The sequence below is a fragment of the Sebastes umbrosus genome, chromosome 18 (assembly GCF_015220745.1).
Source record: "Sebastes umbrosus isolate fSebUmb1 chromosome 18, fSebUmb1.pri, whole genome shotgun sequence".
In the NCBI taxonomy this organism is placed as follows: domain Eukaryota; kingdom Metazoa; phylum Chordata; class Actinopteri; order Perciformes; family Sebastidae; genus Sebastes; species Sebastes umbrosus.
Genome location: NC_051286.1, coordinates 26,720,504 through 26,732,983, shown reverse-complemented (window position 1 = coordinate 26,732,983; position 12,480 = coordinate 26,720,504).

Here is a 12,480-nt window from a genome sequence, read left to right as displayed (position 1 = left end):
TGGAAACATTAACTAAGAAAAGCATTCCTTCCAGGAAAGACACTGACTCATGGATTCAAACTTCCTTGAGGTACAATAATAATTGTTGAGGTAGAGAGACACAATTGTCTGATTTATTGTTAATCTAAATCAGTCATCATCCTTAAACTTTTCAACGTCTTTTCTTAGATTAGTGGGGACTGGCAGAGGAGGAAGAGAGCTGCCTTCCACTTTCCTCAGGGGGGAAAGTGACTGGACTGGAAGAGGAAGTAGGAACAAGAGGGCTGGACACACTTCCTACAGCCACAGGGTGCGGAAACAAAACGTAACAATTAAGAACCACGTTACGTAAACCTACATTCTCATTCCTTGAGCCGCTGAGTAGGTCTGAAGGAATGTGATTACATCCGATTGATTCCCACCCAGAGTGACTCAGTGGATGTAATCGGAGATGAACCGTATGTTTCAGTGCAATAGAGTATAGAATCATAACTTAAGTTAGCATCAGCTGTAACCAAATTCGTATCCAGAGACCGGAAAACTGACTTCTTACTGCGATTACATTCATTAATGACACAGTGACGAACTACCTACAAATTCACAGAGGTGGTAGACTTAATGCTATTTCAGTGCCTCCTTATTTCCCCTCATGAAGGGGTGTGGTGGGATGGAACGGGGTGGAGGGGATGTGACAAAGGCGTACAGGGATGGGAACCCTTTGTTCACGCTGTAGAAACTAAATAATCAGTTCAGTGTTTTTATTTGAGTAGTTAACGGTCAATTTTAAGATTCTGAACTTAAGACGGCGGGGAGCGCCATGGATTCAATCCAATACAGTGACACACACTTCTGTATCACCAAAACACAAAGTCAGCCCGGCGACAAAAACCAGGCCGGTCGGTCTCCGTAAATATTTTTTCAGATATCTATCTTTAATGCCCACACTGAGTTTACCCAGTGGAGCGTCCAAGAGTTGCCTGTTTTGTTTCTCCTAAATCAAAGCCTGCTCTTTCCAGTTATCACTCTCACTGTGTTTTCTCAGTAAAACCACATGATGCAGTTACTTTGACAAGGTTTGGTGTCAGTGCCACTAACAACATCCTCAGTACGGTCTTGTTTTTGATCCGATATTCTTGATATCGCTCCATGTGTCCGTTTAAACTTGTTAAAACAGCTTCACCTTGACTGACCTGTGAAGGCTTCACTAGTTTCCTGCTGCCCAGTGGCGAACTCAGGCTGTCTGAGGGGCAAGGGCAACAAAAAAAAAACCTAACGGGGCACTAGTGTGCAGAAAGCCGCCATTATGGCACTGCATCATGTTTTCTCAATTTTTAAGGCCACCCTAGAGGGCACCTTATCACGCTTTCACCACTGGAAGGGCAGTTCATCGTGTTTTCTCCACTGGATGGACACCTTAGAGTGAACTTCATCGCATTTTCTTTACTGGAAGGACACCCTAGAGTGCACTTCATCACATTTTCTCCACTGGATGGACACCCTAGAGTAAACTTCATCACATTTTCTCCACTGGAAGGACACCCTAGAGTGAACTTCATCACATTTTCTCCACTGTAAGGACACCCTAGAGTGAACTTCATTGCGTTTTCTTTACTGGAAGGACACCCTAGAGTGAGCTTCATCAAGTTTTTTCCACTGGAAGGCCACTCTAGAGTACACTTCATCAGGTTTTCTCCAATGAAAGGGCACCCCCAGGTGCACTTTGTGAAAGATCATACATACCCAACTGACGACTGAATATTAAGGTCAACTTACGTATTATCCTGTTGGTAAAAAGCAGGCACAGTCTGACTGCAGTAGAATACTACAGAATATATAGGAAAGTAATATGCAATCACCTCACATCAGTGCTCATGACGAGATATATAATCTCTCCAGCGTGTTCTGGGTCTACACCCCGGGGCCTCTTACCAGTCGGACGTGCCCAGAAAACCTCCAAAGGGATGTGTCCAGGAGGCATCCTGATCAGATGCCCAAACCACCTCAGCTGGCCCCTTTCGACACAAAGGTACAGCGGCTCTACTCCGAGCTCCCTCCGGACGTCTGAGCTCCTCACCCTATCTCTAAGGCTGAGCCCAGCCACCCTACGAAGAAAGCTAATTTCGGCCGCTAGTATCCGCAATGTCATTCTTTCGGTCACTACCTAAAGCTCATGACCTTGAGTGAGTGTTGGAAAATAGATTGACTGGTAAATCGAAAGCTTTGCCCTCCGGCTCAGCTCCCTCTTCACCACAACTGTCCGGTAACAACGCCCGTATAACTGCTGATGCTGCACTGAACCGCCTTTCCATCTCCTGCTCCACGTTACCGTAACTCGTGAACACGACCCCGAGATACTTAAACTCCCTCGCTTGGGGCCGTGACTCTCTCCCAAACCGGAGGGCGCAGTCCACCCTTTTTCAGCAGAGAACCATCATGGCCTCAGACTTGGAGGAGCTGACTCTCATCCCATCCGCTTCACACTCGGCTGCAAACCGCCCCAGTAGGTACATGCTTTACATCACTGTCTGATGGAGCCAACAGAACCACATCATCTGCAAAGAGCAGAAATTAACAATTCTGAGGTCCCCAAACCGGACACTCTCCACCCCCCAGCTGTGCCTTATACTCGGCACAAAGTCAAGTGCTTATACACAAGGAACCATAATTACTTCTTCTATTAAATGCAGCTGCACATGCTAAACCAAACAAATATTGTGTGCCTCACTTTCACATCCTTCCAGAACTAAATCATAATATCCATAATGAATTTGTAACCAGCAGTTTGTGTACAAAACCCTCTGTTCCTTATTGAATTAAGCATACTTTGAGCTGCAAATTTGTGCTGTTGACCAATGGCAAGCCGTGTCCACAGTGCTGACTTTTAGGGGCCGCAGAGTCCAAAAATTGGGGAAACTATTGTAGCTTATTTGGCTGTGTTGCACTATCATCTTTTAGAGTTAACTGCTCCGCAAAAGAGCAACGGTTTGCAACTAACCTCACCTTTAACCTAAAGTAACGTTTCGTTGTCACTTTCACTGCAGTTTCCAACAATGCTAAAGTACGGCCAAGGACTACAGAGAGTGAGAGAGCAATCACCAGCCGAAGAGGAAAAAGGAGGTGTTTCCATGTCCTGGATGAGGATAAAAGGAAGGAGAGCTGAGGTTAATTTACCCGTGGCCTCACACACACACACGCACACACACACACAAACACACACACACACACACACACACACACACACACACACACGCACACACACACACACACACACACACATCTACATGCACACAATCCTATCTGCACATACGGATGCAGAAGCACAAGGAGGCTCCACATGTGTGTGCGTGTGGATAAACTCACACACACAGACAGACACAAGCGTGACACCTCAGTTTATCACACGCCCTGTGCCACCCACACCCTGAGGAATTGACTAAGCTCTGTGGTGTGCACCAGTGTGCAGATATAGAGCACAAACATGACCACCCAGATGACCTTTCCTATGCCACACATCCCCTCCAGGGAGTGGTTGGTTGGTTTATGTAAACACACACACACTGAAAGGATATTGGGACTGGAGACTTGCAAGTACAAGTGCAACTTATTTTCCCTAAAAACTTTACGTTAGATGTCCAAAAATAATTTCTATGTTTGGAAGGTTTTTATTCTGTCATAGTTTATTTGAGGTTTTAAAGAGGACCTATTATGCTTTTGTGCTTTTTTCCTTTCCTTTAGTGTGTTATATCTTACATCGTTTTTTGTAGGGATGCACCGATACCACTTTTTTTCAGACCGAGTACGAGTACAAGTACTTACATTTGGGTACTCGCTGATACCGAGTACCGATACGAGTACTTCTCTGTGCCAAAAGACCCTCGTTAACAGCCAGCTGGAGGGTGTGAGCGACACACGGCAGGCTGGGGAGTCCTGCATACGAGGCGGTGCGCCGCGACCGGTTCTAGGTCGGCTTAGAAAGGCTCGGGGCGAAGGTGGCTCGCGGCCGCAGCTTTACAGCGCTCCCCACCTGGACCTCGCCGCACCGTGACGGGGCTCCCTGCTGCGGCTCCCTGCTGCGGCTCCCTGCTGCGGTGCGGCTGTTGACGGTTGGTCCGGCTTAGGTGGAGCGTGAGGACCCGAAAGATGTTGACGAGCAGTTAACGTTGCGCTGCCGTAAAGTGGTATCGGTGTCGTTGTATCGGAGCCATTTTGCGAGTACGAGTATGAGTACATGAGCACAGTATCGGACCCGATACCCGATACTGCATCACTATTTTTTTGTGAATGTAAAAGGTCTGCGAAGTTACAAAGCTCAAAGTCCACGCCAAGGGGATTTACTCTCCCCCACAGAAACTCTGCTCCTGAACTACCTGAAATGCCTTGTATTCTTCCGTAATGTGGTGATGTCACCAAGTAACACATTTGCATATACCTGCCTATAGTGGCTAGTTTGGCACGCCCTCAAACAAAGCTAGTTTAGAGCGGAGCTGGAGTGGAGTCCGAAGAGTTTGGTTCAATTGAACAATCACAACGGAGTTCAAACAGTGTGTCATTTACAGATAGTTGCTTGTTGATGTCGGTAACAATCCCTCAATCCACAGGGAAACTGAGTGTGCACAACTATGGCAAGTACAATATTTCAAAGCTGAACCAGGAAGTCGGTCTGGGAACTGATGAATGTGTAAAATACAGATTTGGGGGAATAATTTTACTGCTTGCATTTGTTTTGTCTACCAATTAAAGCAACACATCTTCATAGAATAGGTTGTTTGCCAATGACTTTTTAAACATGTTTTTGGTTAACGTTGTGAAACGGTCGCAGTTTGAAACACGTGGTCAGCGTTGTGAAACAGAGCTAATTAGTTGGTGTTACGCGCCGTGTTGTGTTGTGTGTTTTTGTGCCCTCTGGCAGACGGGGCCAGTGGGCCAAACGACAGTGTTTCATACTGTGTGTTTTGTGGTTGACATCGGTGGTTGGCGTGTGTGCCGGAGTCGGCAGTGCTTTCCCCTATTAGTGCATTGAGTGTGTTTATTGTTGTAGTGCTGTGCGGCATTTTAGCCGTTACGCTTTCTGTTAGTTAGAAAGTAGATTTAAAGGTCCCATATCATGCTCATTTTCGGGTTCATACTTGTATTTTGTGTTTCTAATAGAACATGTTTACATGCTGTAATGTTAAAAAAAACCTTTATTTTCCTCATACTGTCGGCCTGAATATACCTGTATTTACCCTCTGTCTGAAACGCTCCGTTTTAGTGCATTTCAACGGAATTGCGACGGAATCGCAACAGAATTGTGCTGCTAGGCAACAGCTTGGGTCCATGTTTACTTCCTGTCAGCTGATGACATTCATATAAACTGCAACAGCAAATAAACTGGGACACATTTAGAACATTTACGTTTAAAACTGTGTAAATGGTCTAAATATTGTATATTTGTGACATCACAAATGGACAAAAATCCTGACAGCTTGTTTCAAATGCAGAGTTTCTGAATACTGGCTGTGTGTATTTCTCCATGGATTGAGGGTTTTGATACTTTCACAGTATCTATATAGGACTTAAGTTAACTTAGGACTATATAGGACCTGCTTTATAATAAAAAAACATGAAAATCTCACTTTTTTATAATATGGGACCTTTAAGTTGGTCTTTGTACATTTTTAATTTATTGTTAAATATATTATATCATTTTGTTCACACACATCCGTTGCCCGTCTTTCTCTACCCTGGGTACATTTTATTATTACTCCCTCCATCCCTGGACGGTAAACGGGGAAACGTAATAGTTGGGTTTAGGGAAAATCATGGTTTGGGTTAGAACTATATAACTAAATAAGTATGTTTGTTATGTAGCGCTACTAACGTAGTTATGTGCGTAACTTAAAATAACTCTGTGACTTAAAATAACTTAAAGGTCCCATATTGTAAAAAGTGAGATTTTCATGTCTTTCATATTATAAAGCAGGTTTAAGTGCTTTATAAATATTGTTAAACTATTGAAACGCTCAAAATACATAGAAATACACACAGCCCGTATTCAGAAATTGTGCATTTGAAACAAGCAGTTAGGATTTCTGTCCATTTGTGATGTCACAAATATACAATATTTAGACCATTAGACGGTTTTAAACAAAACATTCTAAATGTGTCCCAGTTTATTTCCTGTTGCAGTGTATGTAAATAACATCAGCTGACAGGAAGTAAAATGTGGACCCAAGCTGTTGCCTAGCAATGCAATTCCGTTGAAATGCACTAACACAGAGCGTTTCAGACAGAGGGTGAATATACAGGTATATTCAGGCAGACAGTATGAGGAAAATAAAGTTTTTTTTTTAACATTACAGCATGTAAACATGTTCTAGTTCAATCTTTCAAGACCAGACAACACCGTTGTAGCGACCTGCCAATCACTAGGTAGCCACGCCCTAAAGCATCCCCTGCTTTATGGTCTATCTGACTCTAAATGGGACCATAATTTACTAAATGAACATCATGCTGTATTGAAGAAGGCTTGAAACTAGCGATTGTGACCATAAACTCATGTTTACAATGTTTACTGAGGTAATAAATCAAGAGAGAAGTAGGCTCATTTTCTCATAGACTTCTATACAATCAGACTTCAGAGGAGCCGCCCCCTGCTGGCTGTTATGCAAGTTTAAGGCATTTTCCACATTGGCTTCACTTTTCAGACCCCGTAGGTTGCCCTTTGTTTTCACACGGGACACGAACAGTGGAAAGTCCTGTGTTTGTTTGACCCACACATCCACCCAACCTCCTCCTAACGCAGCCTTTAATTGTTGCATTGTGCCTGTATACATCACTTAAGCTTTGACATCACAAAAATGTTCTCCCTTCTGGGCAACTGAAACCTTAGGTAATCATAACAACACCCCACAACGTGGTGGTGCAACGTGATGTTCTCAAAGTAATATGTTCAGAGTCCTGTCAGAAATACTTTGGACATTCTTCAATCCCTATCTCAGCTAGTCATGGTTTTGAAATCATGGCAGGGATGCATCTCGCTCTCCCTCCCCGACCCTCGCTGACCTGCGAGGAACTCGCTGTGAGGATATTGTGTTTCACCATCTGAGACGCACAGATAAATATTGGCAGTGTAAATCATGTCCTGTGTTGGGGCGCAGGTGGGGGGGTAGATCCACCGCCTCAATAGCAGGAAATGCCCCCTCGGGACCACGGATAATATCGCTAGCCTTCAGGTTAAACAAGCATCTTCGTCATCTTTAACATCTTTGTTTTCATTCCTGCTGGACTCTGTTTGGACCATGAGCCACAATGAAACAAAAGACAAAACAGGTGGAAAAAAGTCACGAATTCAAACTTTATTGATGTTTGTCAAGATAACTTCTATTAATAATCAAAATGGTATTATTAGTGCATTGAGAGATAATCAACCTATCAGGATAGAACTCTTGTATGACTGACACTGATGGGACATTTTCAGCTGAAAACAGGAAATTATTGAATGAATATATCTGGCCTGGATTTTCCTGTATACATCAATGTTACGACCGAGCTCGCTAGGATAAAGGGAAGCAACATAAAACCAGATTTTGCTGGTAAATTAAGTTATTTTATTTACAAGGAGTTTGATTTTCTGTTAACAACAAAAGGTGGTGAGGCAGACAAAGTAGAAAAGGGGTTTGCGGTTGCTGTTAGAAATTAAGGAAATAAATAGAGGAGAAGGAGGACTCCTAAAAATGGGAGGTATGCAACTAATCTCGCTATAAAGAAACAGAATGGAAAATAAAAACCTCACTAATTAACTTTACATAGTAGACCCAAAAAGATACAATCAAAACAGCACCCCGGCACACTAGTGACACAGACAAAAAACTTCCAAGTGTTGCAAATCAGTTTCTAACCTATACTAACCTGGCCCACACTTACTCCAATCTACTAACAAGTATCTTGTTTGGACCACACACACAGCACAGAGCATCCCCTGCTGTCATCTGGTGCATGGAGTCTTGCAGCCGCTCTCTCTTCATGCCGCAGTTCATTGCTGGAATCCCCTGAACTGAGCGGGCCTCGTCTCGCATAAAGCCAGATTATTCTCAGGTTTTGTTGTTTTTGAGAGAAGCCGAAGACGAGCCGAACAGAGGAATGTGTTCTCCCAAAAAGCTTCAGTCCCATCATCGCTCTCCTTCCAACAGGAAATCACAGCGAGACGTTGCGGTTTATTGTCTGTTTTCCTTCGCAGCTTTTAAAAACAGTGGAGGGGTGTGTTCACACACAATGTAGATTTATTGGACACATATCACAGTTCACTCCAATTTCCTGCCATTGTGTTTCATGTCAAAAGGGAGCAAAAGTAAGTCGGCGATTGAACACACTGTTTAACACGTTCTGTGTAACATGCAGAAACACAGTGTGAATTATCACCGTTCTTATGTGATGACAGATGCAACACAGCGCTTAAAATAAAGCTATCTGAGCTGCAGCTAAGACCTTACCAAGGGGTTTCCTCTCCTCCTTAGTAGCGATGAACCAATCCGACTTTTTCAGTCCCGATACCGATAGCGATATCTGGGCTTTGGGTATCGGACGATACCGAGTACCGATCCGATACCAGTGTTTAATTAATAAGCTGTATGCCTCACTGTGTGGAAGTGACTCGGATCGTTCATTTATGTGTAAGGCGACAACAGGATTGACTTAAACATTGCTTTCTTAACTTTGTAAAACAAAATGTAACAAATAAATACATAGATATAAATTTATTGAATCATTTATTATTTAAATAATAAATGGTACACAAGCGTCTTGATAAAAAAATCTTCAAAACAGGAATTACAATTTAAGTGTAAACCTTTTTAAAGGTCCCATATTATAAAAAAGTGAGATTTTCATGTTTTTTTATTATAAAGCAGGCTTAAGTCCTATATAAATATTGTGAAATTATTGAAACGCTCAATCCACAGGGAAATACACACAGCCCGTATTCAGAAACTCTGCATTTGAAACAAGCTGTCAGGATTTCTGTCCATTTGTGATGTCACAAATGTACAATATTTAGACCCTTTACAGGTCTAAATAGATTTAAAAGTAAACATTCTAGATGTGTCCCAGTTTATTCCTGGTTACAGTGTATGTGAATATCATCAGCTGACAGGAAGTAAACATGGACCCAAGCTGTTGCCTGGCAACGCAATTCTGTTTAAATTCTGTCGCAATTCTGTTGAAATGCGCTAAAACGGAGCGTTTCAGACAGAGGGTAAATACAGGCATATTCAGGCCGACAGTATGAGGAAAATAAAGGTGTTTTTGAAACATTACAGCATGTAAACATGTTCTAGTAGAAACACAAAATACAAGTATGAACCTGAAAATGAACACCATATGGGACCTTTAATGCAGCAACAAATTGGACAAAACTGAAACAGGAATTAAAATTCCAGTATATAATGTATATAGTATATAAACATAGAACTGAATTGAATAGATCAGCTCCATTGTCGCTGATACTCGATCCATTTTGATCCCGATTTTTTTTTTTTTTTTTTTTTGTGTTTTAGTTCAATTGTTTGGAGTTCAGCTCTATGAAGCATTTTATCACATTCTAGCTCATTGTTTTGGTTTTAGCAAAAAAACAAAACAACCAAAAAACAACCAACTCCAAATGAATGCTAATGTAGGCAATTTTAAAAAGGGATAAAATGTCAAATTGTTTTCAGCAGTGACCAAAACAAAATGAAACAGACGAACTAAATCATACAATTCAGCTTTAAAGCAAATGACTGAAGAGCATCTTAGGAAATAAAGGGAAATGTGCCACTGTCATCTAATTTGTCATTTGCGGCACCAGTAATAAAAGATGCACATCTGCGAGATCCCAACAAAACTTTTTGCGAGATCCTGCAAATGTAGCTATTTTTTTTTTCAACCTTCAATTTGTTTTTCCTCCATGTCCCTTCCCAGGCTTCCTATGATGGCATAGATCCATATCAGCCACTACAGTGGACCCAAGTGCATCGCGCCACCCACTGCCACCCACTGCCACCCACTGGCCAGCTGTTGTAAATGCAACACAGATTCTTCGAAACCAAGATGGCCGCTGGACGGACAGAAAACACTCAGCAGCTCAGGAATATCTTGCCAATCTTGCACTTGCAGGTAAATACAATTTCATAACATTTAAGGAGTAATACAGTTTTCAAAATGTTTTGGTTGAAGTATTTTATGTGGGGAGAAAATTAGGCCACCTTTAATCATCTATGTACGAAATTGCAACAATCAACACATTATTGCGACTTTGTTGTTCTTTTATTCTTCATCTCTATGGAGGACAGAACCTGCCAAATTAAAAAAAATAAATAAATGACTCAATAAATAAACAAATGAAATGTGACATAAATTGTTATTTCTGTTTTAATCTGCTTCTTTATTTATTTATAGCCCCATCATTTGCATAACAAGGCAGAAATGCGATAAAGAAATGTAAAAAGAAATGTGTAAAGTGTATAAAGAAAATGCAGACTAAATGCAGTAAGAGTAAATAAAGAGTAAATAAATAAGGGAATTAATACAAAGATAAATAAATAAGAAGCAAATTAAAACAGAAATATCAATTTATCACATTTTTTCAATTAATTAATGGCTACATTTATTTTAAATGTTATTTTTGCTACATTTAATGACACATTTATTTATTTATCGAGTCATTTATTCATTTTTGATTTTGGCAGGTTCTGTCCTCCATACATCTGCAGTAACATTTTGGGCTGTAAATCAATTGATTTATGTTATTATAATGCAACTTGTAGTTTCTGTAACAAAAACAATATTTTTCAGTTACGTTTATAGAAAATATTCATTGAAAATGTATCAGTACAGTAATAAATAAATCAAATGCTCTGACAAAAAAAAGAAAAGAAAAAAGAACAGTCTGTACGAACTGTAATGAGCCCGTCCAATCATTGCATTTAACGCTTTCCTTTGCAGAAAGGTACAGAATCTCTGCAAAATAATTCTACAAAAACACGACAGTAGCGCTGTGTTTCTTGTGTCGATTCCCAAAAATGCTGATCTTGACAGATTTATCGTGAGGAAAATCCATCTCATTGTGTTTGTAGCGCCGCAAACACGGCCTCCCATGTGCCTCTTCACAAAGCCGAGTTAACACCAGCGTTTCCTCCTCGTTCTTCCAAGTCCCACCTGGAACGCCGCTGCCTGCTGACAGATGGATGCATGGAGGGATGGACAGGAACACCCCTCGTCTGTTCTTTCTACTTCTGTGGTAAATAAGACTGCCCCGCTGAGGAGGCAGTGTTGGCACGCTGACAGAAATATTCTGAACTTCCTGTGACCTCAGAAACAAGAACAAACACCCTGGACCCTTGTAAGGTGGCTTGTAAGTACCAGTCTCACACACACACACACACACACACACACACGGACATTTTTCATTTTATACCTGTCTAGCTGTTTCCACTTTCCGTGCTCTACACTTTCCATGTACTGCTTTCACTGGTGCACACACGCATTTATTTTCTGTCTCTTTACACACCTTTTGTTTTACACGAGAGCACAAGGGTCAACACAGACCGGTGATAATATTTGACTCGTTGATTGTTTCCATGTTTTTTAAATCAGGAGGATTACAGACCACAGATCAAAAGGGAAAAACATATTTTTTTCATCAACCTGTGTCCTATTTTTGACATAATATACAGTATACTAAAAATTAACGCTTGGCTGAGATGTGTCGATGAAAGCGAAATGTGACAAAGTGACGTACATGAAGCGTGTGACTTAAACGCACACCGAAGCTGCCGCTGAAGAGACGAAAACATCAGATCTGTGTGGAGCAATGAGGAGACTGTAACCTTCTTCAAAGCTCACATTTCAATCTACATTTTTCTTTGAGTTTTGACTGGTGCTGTTTTAATTACCTCATTATCTTCTGCAGTGGTTAAATGGCAGTGACTGTAGAATCAGTAGCATCTGCTGTTTTTATCATACCCCCGCAACAACGTAGTCAAGGGTATAATAATAATGGAAACCTGGACAATACCAACCTGGTCTCACGGGAAGGTGTATAAATACCACGACATTACACGGACCTTCTGCACATCATAAATACACATTTTAGTCTTTTCCACCACCAGGTTAAGGGAAAACGTCATGGTTGGGCTTAAAATAAGTATGTAAACTAAGTAAAATATGTACGGAAACAATTACAGAAAAGACGTCACAAACATGTAACTTACGAAACAAAACGCCGGTCTCAAACACTGGTGTCCTGGTTAAAAGTCTGTTGTTTTTTGTTACCTTAGAGGAAGTTAAATAAGTTCTGTCTATTACTATCAAACAGGTCTGAAGTAAAAGTTTTAGAGTACAAATAGTTCCAATGGCATCTAAGAGTAAAAATGGTATTAAGCATTATGCTTATACTTGTGTTAGGATTATGAGGGGGTGCTTGGAAAATATACTCCCCTTTAAGGGGTCCCTGGCCCCAAAAAGTTTGAGAACCCCCTGATATTC